Source organism: Coregonus clupeaformis, chromosome 12 (assembly GCF_020615455.1).
Source record: "Coregonus clupeaformis isolate EN_2021a chromosome 12, ASM2061545v1, whole genome shotgun sequence".
NCBI classification, from domain to species: domain Eukaryota; kingdom Metazoa; phylum Chordata; class Actinopteri; order Salmoniformes; family Salmonidae; genus Coregonus; species Coregonus clupeaformis.
Window position 1 is genome coordinate 54,145,159 of NC_059203.1, and position 21,032 is coordinate 54,166,190.

Consider the following 21,032-nt stretch of genomic DNA (forward strand, 5'->3'; position numbering starts at 1 on the left):
TAACCAACAAACATCTGGTCATGTTGGGGACAGGAAGCAAGTGTAAGAATTGGACACGCACTGAGGAAGGCGCAAGCTGAAACATATCTGTGTAGTGTATTAAGACATTCTGCTACTATGAATTTAAGAAAATAAACAAAGCTTTAACTTCAAATCATATCAAGTGAGTGCTGGTCCTTTCCTAATTTTTATCTGAGCAGGTTAAACCATTTGCTAGACCAGCAGGATAACACCCTAGAGTCGATTGACACACCAGCCCAGTACAGCTTAGCTTGGCTCAGTTTTTGTTCTGTAGTGTGAAAACGAACCTTTCTGTTTCTTCCCTCCATTTCGGCAGGGCACCATCTTCAGTAGGGCTCCAATGACCTCCTCCCCTTCAGCGTTCGGAACTTTTTAAAAGTTAAGTTGCCACATTCCTATAGTAACAACATACAGAAGGGGAGTTATAGAGACAGGATTGTAGGAACAAATGAGAAAAAAACTACAGAAAAAATGATCTTTCTATTACGTTCTGTAAAAAAAATACACTACCTTCGGAAAGTTTTCAGATCCCTTGACTTTTTCCACATTTTGTTATGATACAGCCTTATTCTAAAATGGATTAAATAAATAAAAATCCTCAGCAATTTACACACAATACCCCATAATGACAAAGCATTGTGTCGAGTACTGAGTATACGAAGAGGCAGGATTTTTTTATTATCTTAAATTTTTTCAGGGGGTAGATCAGCTTTAATATTTCAGATAGATTGTAACTTCCATCAATGTAATTGTCTGCATCACTTCCAATCCCCCATATGTTTTTTTCTCTCGCATAAATATATATATATATATATATATATATATATATATATATACATACACACACACACATATACACACACGTACACACACACATATACATCCAGACACACACACATATCCTTTTTTAAATTATATTTCCCTTCATTACTTTCCAACCCCACCACCCCTTCCCCAATTGGAGTAAACTAGTGAATAACAACGCTTAGGCCTCTACTTCCAGCCCATATATTTTACAATAATTATATTTTGTTTGTTTTTACTCCTGAACTTCCTCCGATCATTTTCATGATGTCCATCTGGTTTGCTTCTATATGCCATATTTTTCTAACTGTGCTCTTTCACAAAAGCTCTCAACCTATAACCTATATACTTATTATGGACGCAGTATGCTTTACATTAGTTATCTTGTTATTAGTTGTTGTTATTAGTCCCATCCTTCAGCTCCATTCAATACCTCCCATCTATCTCTTAACACCATCCATATTCGATTTCTATTTGCCATATATTTTTCAACTGTACTGTGATGTTTTACAAAAGTTCTGAACCTTTCTATTGTCATTGTTTCTACAGATCGTAAATTGAAAATAAACATTTTTGCTAAAAGTATTATTATATTATTGATCGATTGACTATGACTTTTCAGATCACCCAGTAGTGCTATCTGCAGGGTTAGGTCCAGGTAAATATTGCAATCCTTTAGCCATTCCTGGACCTGTGTCCAAAAACAAGTTACAAATGGACAGTACCAAAACAAATGATCTAATGATTCTGTCTCTTCGCAGCAAAATCTGCAGAGCTGGGAAGATTGTATCCACCATATAAATAACATTCTATTGGTAGCAAGAATTTTATATAATCATTTAAATTGAAAGATTCTAAGTTTTGAATCCGGCGTATTTTGCGTATCAATTCATAAACACTATGCCATGGAATCGGTACGTCAAAAATCTCTTCCCAACTATTTTGCAATCAATATGGGACGGCTGTCAATCCTTTGGTCCTTAAATGAAACTGGTATAACGCAGGAATTAACAAGGTCAAGGTTTACTAAAACAATGACAGAGGGAAATAACAAAGATAGAGTACACGACACGAAGCTAAACAACCACACACAACATCATAAGGAACAGTCCAGGGCTAAATTGGGGTGGTGATGAGATGATGAGGTGCAGGTGCGCTGGAGGTGATTGGGTTTCCATTCCGGTGTTGCCGAGGTGGTGCGCTCAGACCGGTGGCTCAGTAGACCGGCGAATCAGAGCACCGGAGGGGAGCAACGGGAGGAGACGTGACAAGCATAAACAGGTTTTTAGAAATTTAGCAAATGTATTAAAAATAAAAAACAGAAATACCTTATTTACATAAGTATTCAGACCCTTTAATATGAGACTCGAAATTTAGCTCAGGTGCATCTTGTTTCCATTGATCATCCTTGAGATGTTTCTACAACTTGATTGGAGTCCACCTGTGGTAAATTCAATTGATTGGACATGATTTGGAAAGGCACACACCTGTCTATATAAGGTCCTACATTTGACAATGCATGTCAGAGCAAAAACCATGCCATGAGGTCGAAGGAATTGTCCGTAGAGCTCAGAGACAGGATTGTGTCCGAATGGGTACCAAAACATTTATGCAGCATTGAAGGTCCCCAAGAGCACAGTGGCCTCCATCATTCTTAAATGGAAGAAGTTTGGACCACCAAGACTCTTTCTAGATCTGGCCGCCCGGCCAAACTGAGCAATCGTGGGAGAAGGGCCTTAGTCAGGGAGGTGACCGAGAACCCGATGGTCACTCTGACAGAGCTCTAGAGTTCCTCTGTGGAGATGGGAGAACCTTCCAGAAGGACAACCATCTCTGCAGCACTCCACCAATCAGGTCTTTATGGTAGAGTGGCCAGACGGAAGCCACTCCTCAGTGAAAGGCACATGACAGCCCACTTGGAGTTTGCCAAAAGGCACCTAAAGACTCTCAGATCATTAGAAACAAGATTCTCTGGTCTGATGAAACCAAGATTGAACTCTTTGGCCTGAATGCCAAGCGTCACATCTGGAGGAAACCTGGCACCATCCCTACAGTGAAGCATGGTGGTGGCAGCATCATGCTGTGGGGATGTTTTTCAGCGAAAGGGACTGGGAGACTAGTCAGGATCGAGGGAACGATGAACAGAGCAAAGTACAGAGGGATCCTTGATGAAAACCTACTCCAGAGCGCTCAGGACCTCAGACTGGGGGCGAAGGTTCACCTTCCAACAGGACAACGACCATAAGCACACAGCCAAGACAACGCAGGAGTGGCTTTGGGACAAGTCTCTGAATGTCCTTGAGTGGCCCAGCTAGAGCCCGGACTTGAACCCGATCGAACATCTATGGAGAGACCTGAATATAGCTGTGCAGCAACGTTCCCCATCCAACCTGACAGAGCTTGAGAGGATCTGCAGAGAAGAATGGGAGAAACTCCCCAAATACAGGTGTGCCAAGCTTGTAGCGTCATACCCAAGAAGACTCAAGGCTTGCGTACGATGGTGTTGAGGTCCCTTCCCCCCAGGGAAAGGAAGTAATGGATCTAAAATGACAGACAAAATTGAGTGGCAGTTATCCCATCATCCTGAATACTGTGATTTACAACAGATCGTTGTGGGAAGTTCTGGGAACATTTTCAAAGATTAAGATACTTACCATCTCTTTATGTCTTGTGGTGGCCTCCTCCAGACTTTTGCAGAGGTCCTCTAACTCCTACTACTTGGTCCTACAAGGTCTATGCAGGACCTCTCCCGAGCCCGTTGGGGAGTTGCAGCGATGATACAAGATCATGAAAAAGGGGGTAAAATTACAACAAATAAAAAGCTCTCCACCCTCTGGAGAGCCCTGCGGTTGTGTGCGGTGCAGTTGCCGTACCAGGCGGTTCTTTATTCCTGTCTGCGCGATGTACTGAGAACCCAGCTGGCTGTATGGACAGGGACAGTATATCCGGAGAGAGCCATGATTCCGTGAAACAGAGTATGTTACAGTCCTTGATGTCTTTCTGGAAGGATATCCTCGCCCTGAGCTCATCTACTTTATTGTCCAAGGACTGAACATTAGCGAGTAAAATACTCGGAAGCAGTGGATGGTGTGCACGCCTCCTGAGTCGGACTAGAAGTCCACTCCGAATACCTCTTCTCCGCTGGTGGCGTCTTGGAGCAGCCTCTGGGATAAGTTCAATTGCCCTGGGGGGTACGAACAAAGGATCCAATTCAGGAAAGTTGTATTTCTGGTCATAATGCTGGTGAGTTACCGCCGCTCTGATATCCAAAAATTCTTACAGTCCTTGATGTCTCTCTGGAATAAGGCTGTAACGTAACAAAATGTGGAAAAAATCAAGGGGTCTGAATGCTTTCCAAATGCACTGTATTTACATGACGGGTCATGTGACTTGGTTACCATTGTCAGGTACTAGCCAAGTAGCCTAGTCATTCAACAAATCAAATCTATCGTCATCCGTTTCAAAATACTCAAATTATAACCCAATTTATGACATAGCAAGAGGTTTATCAGACCTCATTTGTCACTCTCCATGGAAACACGTTTTTAAAATAGTTAGCTAATTTAGGCAACAACCAAAAAATCCTAAATACCTTTGTTACCCCCTAACATCCCAGGTAACAAGGAACGTAACTGAGACATTTGTAACATTCCCCTTAAGTCTTCCAGAGGTACTGAATGTAATAGCGCGTTTGGGACATTATAGGCACATTCATAACGTTTCTAATAAGTATTATAGAGGTTATAAATATCCGGTCGCTATACAGACATCATGGGAACATTAAAAACGTTCCTTGTTAGTCCATGAAAGGTTCTGAATATCATGTTATTTTGGAGATATCATAGGAATATTTAATAACGTTACATTTAGAGCTATGGTTTGTCTTCATATAACGTTTCAATTGGAATGATAGAATACATTTTGGAACATGGTCTGTATGTCAAGTGGGGGTACACTTGTAACGTTGTCTTTCTAAGTGTGTAGGAACATTTGTTACGTTGGAAATAAGTACTTTAGAGGTTCTGAATGTCAGGAGACTTTACAAAGAGACATTTGTAACATTCCCCTTAAATCTTCCAGAGGTACTGAATGTCAAAGCCCGTTTGGGACATTATAGGCACATTCATAATGTTTCTAATAAGTATTATAGAGGTTATACATATCTGGTTGCTATACAGACATCATGGGAACTTTTAAAAAGTTCCTTGGTAGTCCATGAAAGTGTCACGATCGTCTTGAGAAGTGGACCAATGCGCAGCGTGGAATGTGAACATACTTATTTATTAATTCACCACACGAACAAAACAACAAACGATACGAAACTTGAAGTCCTTGGTTACAATACAAACCATACGGAACAAGATCCCACAACACACTGTGGAAAACAGGCTGCCTAAGTATGGTTCCCAATCAGAGACAACAAGCAACAGCTGATACACGTTGCCTCTGATTGAGAACCACACCGGCCAACATAGAAACAAAAGAACTAGATAATAACCCTAGCACACATAGAAACAACACACCCTGGCTCAACATAACAGAGTCCCAGAGCCAGGGTGTGACAGAAAGGTTCTGAATATCATGTTATTTTGGAGATATCCTAGGAACATTTCATAACGTTACATTTAGAGCTAGGGTTTTTGTCTTCATATAACGTTACAATCGGAATGATAGAAATACATTTTGGAACGTCGTCTGTAAGTCCAGTGGTGGTACACTTATAACGTTGTCTTTCTAAGTGTGTAGGAACATTTGTTACGTTCTAAATAAGTACTTTAGATCCCAAGATATTGGGGCCAGCATACTTGTGCTTGGAGTAAAGGAAGTGGATCCAGCTCTTCCCCTCCGCAATTTATTTTTTCCATAATTCTACCGATGTAATAAATGTATGGAAATCCATAATGTAATTTTGACCTCAGTATAGGCCTATGGAAGAGGGAACGATACCTACAAATAATATGTTTTATTATATTAATTTATGAATGTAGCCTATAACAATAATAACAATTTCCTGAAAATTTCCTTTTGACTCCATTATCTGTAATTGCAAATATAAAAGTGGGTGTGGCAACTAACAATACTGAGGCTGGAGCCAGAAAGAAACACCTACGGTACTAATTGGTCAAAGTGAAACAACAAAGCTGAACAGCGAAGACGCCATCGACTCCGACTGACCGAACACAGTTCACCTCTTGGAAGTTTTTACGAAAGGTAAGTTATCCAGCGTGTACTATTTAAACCAAGTAAGTTAGTGTACTCCCAGCTCCCCAGATAAAGACATTTTGATGATGTCAGGCTATCTAACTAGTGAGGAAGCTTGCCAGTTAGCTAAGTAGCCAGTTGGCTAATAGATAGTTTAGCCTAGCTACGTTACTTGGATAGTGCCGCGTGTAACCACAGCCTGTGTTACAGGGTTCAGTAATCGTGTTCTTAGGTCCTGATGAAGAATAATATTGACAAGTGTTCTTGGTCTATTACTAGCATAAGCACGTAAAAAAATATAATGCAGGATATGGCTTGATACAGTGGGGAAAAAATGTATTTAGTCAGCCACCAATTGTGCAAGTTCTCCCACTTAAAAAGATGAGAGAGGCCTGTAATTTTTATCATAGGTACACGTCAACTATGACAGACAAATAGAGAATTTTTTCTCTCCAGAAAATCACATTGTAGGATTTTTAATGAATTTATTTGCAAATTATGGTGGAAAATAAGTATTTGGTCACCTACAAACAAGCAAGATTTCTGGCTCTCACAGACCTGTAACTTCTTCTTTAAGAGGCTCCTCTGTCCTCCACTCGTTACCTGTATTAATTGCACCTGTTTGAACTTGTTATCAGTATAAAAGACACCTGTCCACAACCTCAAACAGTCACACTCCAAACTCCACTATGGCCAAGACCAAAGAGCTGTCAAAGGACACCAGAAACAAAATTGTAGACCTGCACCAGGCTGAGAAGACTGAATCTGCAATAGGTAAGCAGCTTGGTTTGAAGAAATCAACTGTGGGAGCAATTATTAGGAAATGGAAGACATACAAGACCACTGATAATGTCCCTCGATCTGGGGCTCCACGCAAGATCTCACCCCGTGGGGTCAAAATGATCACAAGAACGGTGAGCAAAAATCCCAGAACCACACGGGGGACCTAGTGAATGACCTGCAGAGAGCTGGGACCAAAGTAACAAAGCCTACCATCAGTAACACACTACGCCGCCAGGGACTCAAATCCTGCAGTGCAAGACGTGTCCCCCTGCTTAAGCCAGTACATGTCCAGGCCCGTCTGAAGTTTGCTAGAGTGCATTTGGATGATCCAGAAGAGGATTGGGAGAATGTCATATGGTCAGATGAAACCAAAATAGAACTTTTTGGTAAAAACTCAACTCGTCGTGTTTGGAGGACAAAGAATGCTGAGTTGCATCCAAAGAACACCATACCTACTGTGAAGCATGGGGGTGGAAACATCATGCTTTGGGGCTGTTTTTCTGCAAAGGGACCAGGACGACTGATCCGTGTAAAGGAAAGAATGAATGGGGCCATGTATCGTGAGATTTTGAGTGAAAACCTCCTTCCATCAGCAAGGGCATTGAAGATGAAACGTGGCTGGGTCTTTCAGCATGACAATGATCCCAAACACACCGCCCGGGCAACGAAGGAATGGCTTCGTAAGAAGCATTTCAAGGTCCTGGAGTGGCCTAGCCAGTCTCCAGATCTCAACCCCATAGAAAATCTTTGGAGGGAGTTGAAAGTCCGTGTTGCCCAGCGACAGCCCCAAAACATCACTGCTCTAGAGGAGATCTGCATGGAGGAATGGGCCAAAATACCAGCAACAGTGTGTGAAAACCTTGTGAAGACTTACAGAAAACGTTTGACCTGTGTCATTGCCAACAAAGGGTATATAACAAAGTATTGAGAAACTTTTGTTATTGACCAAATACTTATTTTCCACCATAATCTGCAAATAAATTCATTTAAAATCCTACAATGCGATTTTCTGGAGAATTTTTTTTCTCATTTTGTCTGTCATAGTTGACGTGTACCTATGATGAAAATTACAGGCCTCTCTCATCTTTTTAAGTGGGAGAACTTGCACAATTGGTGGCTGACTAAATACTTTTTTCCCCCACTGTACATTTTTACTAAAGGGCTGACTAAATTTAAACAATCCAGATAATGAAAAGTGCAATTTATCTGTTCTATAACACCAACATTATTCAAATACCTTGCAGTGTCACGATAGCCTGAGAAGCTGTAGTCACCTCTTTCCTCATTTAAGTTCTGATTCAAGATGGATATTATGGATAAAGTCTTGGGTAGTAGAGATTAATGTTCTTTCCGTTTATTTACTTAGTGTTCTGAAGATTGAAAATGTCTTCAAAAAAGGTAAACCTATGTGTTGTCTAACTGGTTATTCATTTTAAATTGACAAGTCAGGCAGTCCAATTTCATTTTGTACTGTATGTGTAGAGCCATTGTCATCATTGTTTAATCATTTTCAGACTGTTAAATCCGCTGGTGTAACACGGATGTCGAGTACTTCAAGAAAGAGAGAATACAATAGAATCTGGACTAAATTGTCAAGGGAGAAAACCAACCTTAAGAAAAAAAGGGTAGAGAAGGAAGACAATGAAAGTGGATCTAGTCTCATCAGCCAGTCTGACACCAAGAGTGAAGATACCAGTTCTACTGAATCTGAGAGCAAAATTGAGTCAGATAGTGAAGTTGAGGCAGTGGAAGGTACTCCTCCAAGACTGCCAACACACACTGAGGAAGAGTCAGATGGTGAACATGAGGCAATAGGTGGTACTAAGCCAAGACTGCCATCACACAGTGACATAGATTCAGAGACTGAAGCCAATGCTGGTTGTGCAATTCAGGAGACAACTGACTCTTACAATGATGATGTTGAAAAAGATTATACCTTCAGAGAGGACCTGGCAACCTGGATAAGTGATTTCCAAGTGAAACACAATGCTGTTGATGCACTTCTGAAGATGCTGCAGTCTAAAGGTCACCCAGATTTGCCTTCCACTGCTAGAACTCTCCTAGAAAAGACCAATGTTTTTGTTGAAGTCAAGTCTAATGTGGAGTTTTTCAGATTTAAAGTGAAGGTGGAGTTAGTGAAACATCTAAGTGTCTATCCTCAATCTGTTGTTGGAGATTTGAATGTTTTAGAAATATCCCTTAATCTGGATGGTCTCCCTTTGTTCAAAAGTACCAATAAGTCTTTATGGCCACGCTTGTGCTCCATCAAATTATCACCACCCACAGTGTTTCCTCTGTCACTTGCAATGGCATCATCGAAACCAAGCTCCCTGGAATTCCTCAATGACACTTTGCTGGAGCTTAAAGAGTTGATGCAGATTGGCTTGAAGTGGGGAGACACAACACTGCAAGTGAAAATGTGTTCTGTAACGTGATGCACCTGCAAAAGCCATGGTAAAATGCATAAAGATGTATTCTGGCTACTATTGCTGTGACCGGTGCACACAAAAAGGCAGGTATGATGGGAGGATGACGTACCCGCAGGTAAAAAACCTGTGTCTCAGAACTGACAAATCCTTCAGGGAATTGGTACAGCCAGAACATCACCATGAAGGGAAAACCTCTCAGTTTTTCATCCTCCTCATTGATATGGTGAAGTCATTCCCAATTGACTATATGCACCTTTGTTGCCTCGGAGTAACCCGGAAGCTCTTGATGATGTGGACTAGGGGAAAGACTGGGGCCAGGTTGTCGTTGGTGCAAGTCAAGGAGGTCACTCAACAACTAAACCGACTAAAGGATTCAATTCCAGACTGCTTCGCTCGGAAATCACGGGGATTGGATGACCTTGACCATTGGAAGGCCACAGAATTCAGACAGTTTCTAATCTATACTGGGAAAGTAGTGCTGAGAAGAATCTTGTCTAAAGAACAGTACACACACTTCATGGCCTTCAGTGTGGCCATGTGCATTTTGGTTTCTCCTCAACTTTCTTCAATCCACAGTGCCTATGCTCATGCTTTACTGTACGTCTTTGTGGAGCAGGGAAGGGTTTTGTATGGAGACACATTTCTCGTGTATAATGTTCACTCCCTCCTACACCTCACTGCTGATGCTGAAGAACATGGCTGCCTTGACAACTGTAATACTTTCACATTTGAGAACTACTTGCAACAACTAAAGAAGATGGTCTGTTCAGGGAGGCGGCCACTTGTGCAAATTTGTAAAAGAGTGCAAGAACGCACAGTTGGAGCTTCTCCCCGCCAACAGGTCATCAAAATGAGACGGCCAAACAATGCCTACATACTTAATGATAGGTCATGCTGTGAGGTAGTGAGCCAAGAAGATGCCTCTGATACTTACCTCTGCAGGGTGTTTCAGCATTTGGAATCTTACACGCTGAGTCCTTGTGACTCAAGACTGAATTGGACTTTCCGCAACACTACGAGGAGCACACAAATGCATCTCATTGCAAAGAGCAGTCTTGTTAAGCAAGCTATTATACTTGAGGAGGACCATGGCACTCGTGTTGTGCTTACCATCTTGCACAGCCTGTAGCAAGCCCCATTTAGCTACAGCCAAGTTTTGCAAACTATCTTGGCTGGTAAATCAAGAGACTGAGCAGTGTGGAATTGGTGTTTAGTTTTTCTGCACAGGGCACACAGCGTTATTATGTTGTACATTTTGTAAAAGAGAACACTGTTGAAGTTGTACCAGAGCAGTGGGTGGAGAAGAGAGATGAGATGAGTTGATCAGTTAAATGGTTTGCTCTTTTCAGGCAAAGAGATGGATAAATAGTTAACTTTAAACAGTGTCTCATATCTTGCAGGTCCTGTGTTGCTACTGGCCAATAAATGCCAGCGCAACAATGATTAAGAGAGGAGACCGGCCTGACAAAATATTATGGGAGAAGTACAGAATTTCCATCTTTTCATCCACTGGTAAAATAATATTTTACTGTATCCATCCACTCCCGTTGATATTGCAATGTATGCTTGGTTGTGTGGCTCTGGAGCAGGTTGCATCAGTTGAACATACTCCTATACGTAAAGCTAGTTCCAACGTAGAATATGTTCTAAGCCAGGCGTAAATCTGTCACCACCTGGTTGTAAGTAATAGCTTTTGCTACACCAGGGTGTAAAAACTAAGTGTAATGTGGGGTAGACGTATAGTATACATCTATAACTAGTTTCCAAGGTAAGTGTTTCATGACTAGTAATGGCGCATCTTGTTCAATTTTCTAAATCATTATGTTGGGCGTAGGTAGGCCCAACTTCTCTTATACCTTATTAGCGTCTAACTGGTGCAACCCACTCCTGGTCAGTAGAGTCAGTAACTTCCCCCTCTTAAGTACTATATGTATTTGCTGAAAGTATTACTATGTGAATTACAAATACTCAATACCCTGTTTTGCCAGTGTTAATAGGAAAGTATTTATGACTATGTTTATTGCACGTACAGACAATTACTCTATGGCAGAGCAACGAGCAAAACAGGGGGTTGACACCTCCAAAGTTGAATCTGACGAGGAACCAGCGAAGAGGGCGGTGACCAAACCAATCAGATTCCGTGTAGAGCCACCTGGTGAGGATTTCTTAACTACTCTTATTCCATTGTGTGTATTACATGCATCAGGAAGTAGATTAAATAAATTACTTTTTTTTTGTATTGTGCTTTGTAAGATGATGATGATGGAACTGAAGCACTCCAGAAAAAGACAAATGAACCCAGACAAGCCCAGCTTACAGTTCCCCAGCTTCCACCAGCCCCTAGTGGTATGATCCTGCATTAGGCTACTAGGTCATTAAATGTATTATCAGCAAGTTGATGGTAAGTTTGACACACATTCAAGTATGTGGGTGAAGAAAAGCTTACAGTTAATGCAAGTACTAGTCTTAAATTGAGACGGCATGAAATCATAACCTAATGACAGTTGATATGACAAGAAATTACCACACCCATCTGATCTTGACATACTTGATTATTAGTCACATTACCAAAGTGTAACAGTTCTTTACTTTTTATTTTTTTTAACTTCAAGAGCCAGTGTCTTTGAAAAGACCCTACAAGGTACATAATGTTTCAAGTCTGATAAACGATAAAGTTCTGTTCCCACCAACTGTATGGGATGAAAATGACAATCTGTTAAGTATGTACTGTAAATAATAAATGTGGTAACGGTTTGACATCTGTGATATTCTCTGAAGTTGCAGATGCAGAGGACTTGAGGCCATGTGCCACCTCAAGCCAGAGCGACAGTAAGTGTCTGGTAGTAGTTTGTTAGGGTAAACAATTGAATTGTATGAAGTATTATAGCTTTCAAAGCCACTCAATAGAATACAATTACCATCACATTTTTGCATATTAGGTTATTTAAAGGCTTATTACTACTTTGTGCATACTGTTAAAACTTTACAAATACTTGTGGTGCTGTGTATGGGTGAAACTTGTATTTACAACAGTAGTGAAATCACCCTATTATTCTGGGGTAAAACACAAGTGTAATGCCATGTTTGTAAATATCTGTATGTATTTGCCATCAAACTAAAAGCATTATTTAAAACAAAAAATTATGCTTAGCATTTATTTTTGTTGGGATTCATTAACCTTCCCACTGAGCTCCTGACTGACATCCCTTCACTTTTGGTTCTGTGCCAGTTTCAAAAGCATGCAAAGTATGTCTTCATTTTTTCCCTTCTGTTTTCTCAGTTAGTCCAAGTGGCAGCCAGGAAGAAGCTGGACAAGACAGAGCATCAGAATCAGGTTTCTTTAGCCATCAAGATATTGATCTCGAAATCGTAAATGTAGAAAGTTTATTTTTTACTTATATTTTAGACCAAGAGCTGCCATCCTTGCTTGATGAGCCTGTGGCTTCTGAGATGCCCGCTGGATACATTAAAGGTATATTATGCTAGCCTATATGTTACAAAATGTTGCTTCTCTTGTATTATCAACATCAATTCCAAATTGTATGGCTGTCAGCAGATATATGGTTATCAATACTACTAATATACACTGCTCAAAAAAATAAAGGGAACACTAAAATAACATCCTAGATCTGAATGAATGAAATAATCTTATTAAATACTTTTTTCTTTACATAGTTGAATGTGCTGACAACAAAATCACACAAAAATTATCAATGGAAATCAAATTTATCAACCCATGGAAGTCTGGATTTGGAGTCACCCTCAAAATTTAAGTGGAAAACCACACTAAAACTGATCCAACTTTGATGTAATGTCCTTAAAACAAGTCAAAATGAGGCTCAGTAGTGTGTGTGGCCTCCACGTGCCTGTATGACCTCCCTACAACGCCTGGGCATGCTCCTGATGAGGTGGCGGATGGTCTCCTGAAGGATCTCCTCCCAGACCTGGACTAAAGCATCCGCCAACTCCTGGACAGTCTGTGGTGCAACGTGGCGTTGGTGGATGGAGCGAGACATGATGTCCCAGATGTGCTCAATTGTCCATAGCATCAATCCATAGCATCCAGTCCATAGCATCAATGCCTTCCTCTTGCAGGAACTGCTGACACACTCCAGCCACATGAGGTCTAGCATTGTCTTGCATTAGAAGGAACCTAGGGCCAACCGCACCAGCATATGGTCTCACAAGGGGTCTGAGGATCTCATCTCGGTACCTAATGGCAGTCAGGCTACCTCTGGCGAGCACATGGAGGGCTGTGCGGCCCCCCAGAGAAATGGCACCCCACACCATGACTGACCCACCGCCAAACCGGTCATGCTGGAGGATGTTGCAGGCAGCAGAACATTCTCCACGGCACCTCCAGACTCTGTCACGTCTGTCACATGTGCTCAGTGTGAACCTGCTTTCATCTGTGAAGAGCACAGGGCGCCAGTGGCGAATTTGCCAATCTTGGTGTTCTCTGGCAAATGCCAAACGTCCTGCACGGTGTTGGGCTGTAAGCACAACCCCCACCTGTGGACGTCGGGCCCTCATACCACCCTCATGGAGTCTGTTTCTGACCGTTTGAGCAGACACATGCACATTTGTGGCCTGCTGGAGGTCATTTTGCAGGGCTCTGGCAGTGCTCCTCCTGCCCCTCCTTGTACAAAAGCGGAGGTAGCAGTCCTGCTGCTGGGTTGTTGCCCTCCTACGGCCTCCTCCACGTCTCCTGATGTACTGGCCTGTCTCCTGGTAGCGCCTCCATGCTCTGGACACTACGCTGACAGACACAGCAAACCTTCTTGCCACAGCTCGCATTGATGTGCCATCCTGGATGAGCTGCACTACCTGAGCCACTTGTGTGGGTTGTAGACTCCGTCTCATGCTACCACTAGAGTGAAAGCACCGCCAGCATTCAAAAGTGACCAAAACATCAGCCAGGAAGCATAGGAACTGAGAAGTGGTCTGTGGTCACCACCTGCAAAACCAGTCCTTTATTGGGGGTGTCTTGCTAATTGCCTATAATTTCCACCTGTTGTCTATTCCATTTGCACAACAGCATGTGACATTTATTGTCAATCAGTGTTGCTTCCTAAGTGGACAGTTTGATTTCACAGAAGTGTGATTGACTTGGAGTTACATTGTGTTGTTTAAGTGTTCCCTTTATTTTTTTGAGCAGTGTATATGAAGGGTGGATATTTTGATCGAGGTATTTCACATGGCCTTGATACATGTCCTGCCTGGTACTCATGGCATGTATCGTCACGCTGCTTGAAGCTAAACTGTTGAGTCTTTATTATTTTGCAGATCTTCAAGCAGTGGAGATGAGGATAATGGTGAAACTGGAGATGATCCGTACAGAGTTCAAGACTGCTCTCAACCAAGTTGGCCATAGAGGCCCGGCAGCCAAAGGAGTCGGAATCCTTGGGGCATCTTGAAATGCTGCAAAGCCCTGCAGAAACAAATGAGGAACTGAACAGGGACGGCTTGTTCAATAGGGCGATATGGGCGACGCACTGCCAAACGGGAAAAGGAAGGGATTTTTTTTCTAATCAATTATAAAAAAAAAAAAAAAAAAAATATATAATTTTTTTAAATAAATTTATAAAAAATTATATCACGGCAACAGCAGTTATCAGTGTTCACGTCTGATCTGCCAGCCACTAAATGTCAAATCAGGCTAAAGTCGTGCTTCAAATGGCCCCGCCCGTTTTTTGGGCGATTTCAGTCAGGTTGAAAATCGCCCAGAAGTCTCTCATAGCCTGTCATGTAAAATCTATTTTTTTCACATTTCAAAGCTTTCAATACATTCTCTATGGGTGTCTGTGTGCATGCACTTACGCGCTTTCGTCATACGTGACGTAACGTTGAACGTAACTAAGACAATGGCAGCTATCAGCGTCTATGTTGCGACCTGCAGTGTGGCGTTATTTTATGTTTTTAATTTGTAGACTTAGTTTACAAACATTCTGCAAACATTCTGCTTTGGACTGATCTTCGGTTTTGGACTGATCTTGTTGATCGTGTACATACCCGCTACGAACGGACTAAATAATGAAAACGCTGCTGGCAGAGAGGTGGAGCCGGCCACCTTCACCCTGGTCAGAGCGGACCGCGATCCTGGTAAGAGAGCGACTGTACCCCGACATTGAACTGCTTTCTGTGTCATTGAACCTTACTATTGTTGATAAAACAAGTTTACTGGAGAACGGAGAAAAAGTAGAGACTTTTGGACAAGGTGGATAATTGTATAATATAAGGCAGTTTATTCAGAGGTAAAGATATCTGCAATCGCGTTCACGGACCCGTTCGTCAAACTCTTAGGGAGCTATAAATCAAGCCCCATTACTTACCATATCAGATAAGAGAAATTGCTGCAGCTACATATATTTTACATCCTGGCCCTACATAGTTCACTATTTGCATCACTTACCAAAATATTACATGTGGTCATATATGCTTGGAAAGTGGAGATGCCATAGAACGTCAAAAAAGTAAACATTGCTGGAGACACATTGCGTTTGCTAGCGAAGAGATTTGTTGTGGCAAATGAACTTGGGCTGGGAATTGCCAGGAACCTCACGATAAGATATATGCATCAGCATTGCGAGTCTCATGATTCTATACGTATTGCGATTCGATACTGTGATTTTATTGCGCACCATATGTCTGTTGCAGAGGGATCAGAAAGCCATGAGAACGAGTTTTGATCAGTCATGGAAATAAAAGTGCTGAAAACAAATTGGCTCCCAATGTGAAAAGATTGAGAACAAGCTATGAAGGAACAATAATGGTGTTTTGGTGCAGGTACAGCCAACTAGCGCTAAAATATTGCGATATTGTCAATACAGTATATCGTAAAGTATCACTATGTAACTCGATTTCTTTCACCCCAATCCCTCAAATTTCGGTAAATAACTGAATTGTTTGCCCCACATTTAGCTAAGATGATTAGCTAGCCAGCTAAAATGTTTTATTTAGTTAGCAGTCGCATCTACAATAGTTTACTGTCAATAACATGTCTCCAAAAATGACGTGGTGTCTCCAATTGTGTTGACATTTTACAATTGCAATGCGCATCCATGAGTATCCACTTTCTGTAGCTCAGCTGGTAGAGCATGGTGCTTGTAACGCCAAGGTAGTGGGTTCGATCCCCGGGACCACCCATACACAAAAATGTATGCACGCATGACTGTAAGTCGCTTTGGATAAAAGCGTCTGCTAAATGGCATATTATTATTATTATTATTATTATTATCTGAAGAGAGCCCCGAAACATTGTGTGCAGACATTTTATGCAATAAATGAAGTAGGTTCAATCTAGTAGTTCTGATCTTCTGATTGGTCCTGATGAGTTGGGCGAGGTCCCCTCCAGGCTACTGTCACTGTTGCATTGGCTCTGAGTCGGGTTCTCTGTCTTCAAATGTTCAGCCTAAGAGAGGGGATTTTTGTGTGTGTGTGTGTGTGTGTGTGTGTTTAACAGTGATGATGTGTGTGTGTGTGTGTGTTTAACAGTGATGATGTGTGTGTGTGTGTGTGTGTTTGTGTGTGTGTGTGTCCTCAGAGCAAGAACTCGTGAGTTGGAAGAACTGAGAGGCCTATGGCGTGGGTGTTGTCCTTGGCCACCTGCTGACAAGGCTGACAAGATAGGACCCTTTTGTCCATTGTTATTGGATAGGAACATAACTTATAACCAGCTCCTGACCTAAATAGATCTTAGCACAACATTTTACTCAACATATCATATTCCATATTCACTATAACAAATATATTTACTACGACATTAGCAAGAACCGCCACATCCTCAGCCGGCTAATCCAGTGTGTGAAGTTTTGCGGAGTGTTTGAGTTAGCTTTGCGAGGCAAAGATGAAACTGAGGGCTCCACCAACCCTGGTAAGCCAACACTTTTGAGATCAGTCAATAAATGCTTCTGGTATTGACTTATATGCTGCCCCTGTCTTCATGTTGTTGCTGGACATATCTTTTTTTAAATGTGTGTAGGTCACCTAAATCATCAGAAAAATTGCCCCTCCTGAGAATTTTTTCAGGAGCCGCCACTGGAACTGAAGGATATCTGTGAAACACTTAGACTCCCACTATCGAAAGATATTGGTAGGGATGGCCATTTAAAATGTATCTGTTTGTAAAAAATGTGAAATCTACATAAAGTAATTTAACAGCAATTGACAAAAATAAGTTAGCTGTTTATCAAGAGCCCCTTGAATGCGTCCAGATTTGAGAGAAGATTGCAACCTGCAATATTATTGATTCCAAATATCTTAATGTCAACGAAATGCAGTTGTCATAAATGCCATATACCTATTTAGTGTTTGGATTGATTTCCCAATTAACACTTAACTTATCTTAAGGAGAAACGATCAGCCCTCTGCCTGTTTACACAAGTTTTAGCCCATGATTACATGATACACTACAAAAATGATTTCTCATTACTATCAATCAGAACTGTATGGCCAGCTGTTTTAGCTGAGGAACACACAAATGAGTGGTAATGTTTTTTTGTTTTTTGTTTTTTTTATCAGATCCGATACCCGACCCTCTGCAGTGGCCTGGACCTGGGCTCAGGAATCAGACGAATGATGAGAACATTTGGAACAGAGGAGCTGTGGACAGGCTACTCCTTGAAGGGCAGGAAGGGGAAGAGGGCCTTTAATGAGCTATCAATCTATGATGCTGTCACAAGTAAGTAAATGCACAAGTTTAGATCGTTATTTATTATTATTTAGTAGATAGTATTATTGGTCAAGTGATGCTAAGTGAAATGTGTATTTATTAACATTTCAAATGAATTAAATCAGTAACAAGGCAGTTACAAACTAAATATGATATCCTACCACCTGTTAAGATCTGAGAGAGAGGACAAAGGAAAGGTGAAGGAGAGAGGTCTCATGGCCAAAACTGCCTATGAGGGACGAGAGGGACAATACCCAACCTCTGTCTCAGCCAGCATAGGTGGAAAAGTAGTGATATGACATGGGATGTACCATTTCAATTCTTTTTCACAACATAGGAGCGTCCCTGAAAGCACACCCCAAGGCTACCTACCAAGAGGTAGATGACAAAATAGCAGACGCTCTCAAACATGCACCAGCTCGGCTCAAGAGTAAGAGAAAGGTATGATTTAAAAATAACACTTTATGATTTTTTTTACTTCACTTTAATCCAGTCGGTCAGTATAGGTAAATTATTGTGCTAGTACAAAAGGAATGTAGTAGGGAGTCGACGTTAAACCAGCATTTTGATAATTTGTTTACGAAAAATAATGACCAATTTGTGTTATTGTGACTTCCAGGAGCGGGTCAAAGAAGCGACAGTGGATGAGGATGGAGCAGCAGCACCTGAATAAACATAACATAGTTATTCACTTTTAGCTTTAAGCAGTTTTACAGTTCTCTTAATTACAATGACAGCCTACACCGGCCAAACCCGGACGACGCTGGGCCAATTGTGCGCCGCCCTATGGGACTCCCAATCACGGCCGGTTGTGATACAGCCTGGAATCGAACCAGGGGGTTTGTAGTGACACCTCAAGCACTGAGATGCAGTGCCTTAGACCGCTGCGCCACTCGGGAGCCCAATAATTAGATGTATCCACCAATCCAAAGAAAGGATAGGCGGGAGCTAGACAGCCCTCCATGCCGCTTTGTGGACAACGACTCCCATTGTTATGGCGGAGAGACATGTACAGTGGGGAAAAAAAGTATTTAGTCAGCCACCAATTGTGCAAGTTCTCCCACTTAAAAAGATGAGAGAGGCCTGTAATTTTCATCATAGGTACACGTCAACTATGACAGACAAATTGAGAAAAGAAAATCCAGAAAATCACATTGTAGGATTTTTAATGAATTTATTTGCAAATTATGGTGGAAAATAAGTATTTGGTCACCTACAAACAAGCAAGATTTCTGGCTCTCACAGACCTGTAACTTCTTCTTTAAGAGGCTCCTCTGTCCTCCACTCGTTACCTGTATTAATGGCACCTGTTTGAACTTGTTATCAGTATAAAAGACACCTGTCCACAACCTCAAACAGTCACACTCCAAACTCCACTATGGCCAAGACCAAAGAGCTGTCAAAGGACACCAGAAACAAAATTGTAGACCTGCACCAGGCTGGGAAGACTGAATCTGCAATAGGTAAGCAGCTTGGTTTGAAGAAATCAACTGTGGGAGCAATTATTAGGAAATGGAAGACATACAAGACCACTGATAATGTCCCTCGATCTGGGGCTCCACGCAAGATCTCACCCCGTGGGGTCAAAATGATCACAAGAACGGTGAGCAAAAATCCCAGAACCACACGGGGGGACCTAGTGAATGACCTGCAGAGAGCTGGGACCAAAGTAACAAAGCCTACCATCAGTAACACACTACGCCGCCAGGGACTCAAATCCTGCAGTGCTAGACGTGTCCCCCTGCTTAAGCCAGTACATGTCCAGGCCCGTGTCACGCTCTGGCTCCGGGACTTTGTATGTTGAGCCAGGGTGTGTTCGTTTTGTTGTGTTTTGGTTGGTTGTCTTTGGGTGTGTTGTCTTGGTTGTTCGTGTGACTCCCAATCAGTGGTAACGAGTGTCAGCTGTCGGCTCGTTATCTCTGATTGGGAGCCATATTTAAACAGTGTGTGTTTTCACCTTGGGGTTGTGGGTTTTTGTTCCGTGTTCAGTCTTTGTTACTGTGGACTTCACGAGTCGTCTTTTGTTTTGTATTTTTTTGCTTTATCAATTAAAGTCATGTTCATTTCACACGCTGCGCCTTGGTCCACTCCTTCTCGTCAAGACGATCGTGACAAAAAAAACCACCAAAAAAGGACCAAGCAGCGTGTCCAGGAGCAAGGAGACTGGACGTGGGAGGAAGCGCCGGGTAAGGAGATCGAGAGGCTGGCGATGGCCCAGGTGGGCAAATCGTGGTCCTGGGAGGACATGCTCGGGGGCAAGGGACCTTGGGGGAGGATCAAGGCCCTGGCGAGAGAGGAGCAACGGCGTCAGCAGGGCCATCGTCGGAGGGACGAGAGGCAACCCCAAAAAGTTTTTGGGGGGGGGCACATGGCTTGGGCGGCTGGGCAGCAGGAGGCTGCCACAGGGAGATGTGGAGAGAAGGCTATCGGATTACGGGAGCCATTGGCGAGTAGAGGGAGGGAAGTTGTTGTGGCACGGCGTGAGAGACTGATGTGTGTTACCAGTCCGGTCCGGCCCGTTCCTGATCCCCGGTTAAGGCCAGTGGTGTGTGTTCCCGGTACGGACCGGCCTGTTCCTACTCCACGCACCAAGCCCACGGTGTGCGTCGCCAGTCCAGCCCGGCCTGTTCCTACTCCACGCACCAAGCCCACGGTGTGCGTCGCCAGTCCAGCCCGGCCTGTTCCTACTCCACGCACCAAGCCCACGGTGTGCGTCGACAGCCCTGCCCGGCCTGTTCCTGCTCCACGCACTAAGTCTACGGTGTGCGTCGCCAGCCCGGTCCGGTCTGTTCCTGCTCCACGCACTAAGTCTACGGTGTGCGTCGCCAGCCCGGTCCGGCCTGTTCCTGCTCCACGCACTAAGTCTACGGTGTGCGTCGACAGCCCTGCCCGGCCTGTTCCTGCTCTACGCACCAAGTCTACGGTGTGCGTCGCCAGCCCTGCCCGGCCTGTTCCTGCTCTACGCACCAAGCCTACGGTGTGCGTCGACAGCCCTGCCCGGCCTGTTCCTGCTCCACGCACTAAACCTACGGTGTGCGTCGCCAGCCCAGCCCGGCCTGTTCCTGCTCCACGCACTAAACCTACGGTGTGCATCGCCAGCCCTGCCCGGCCTGTTCCTGCTC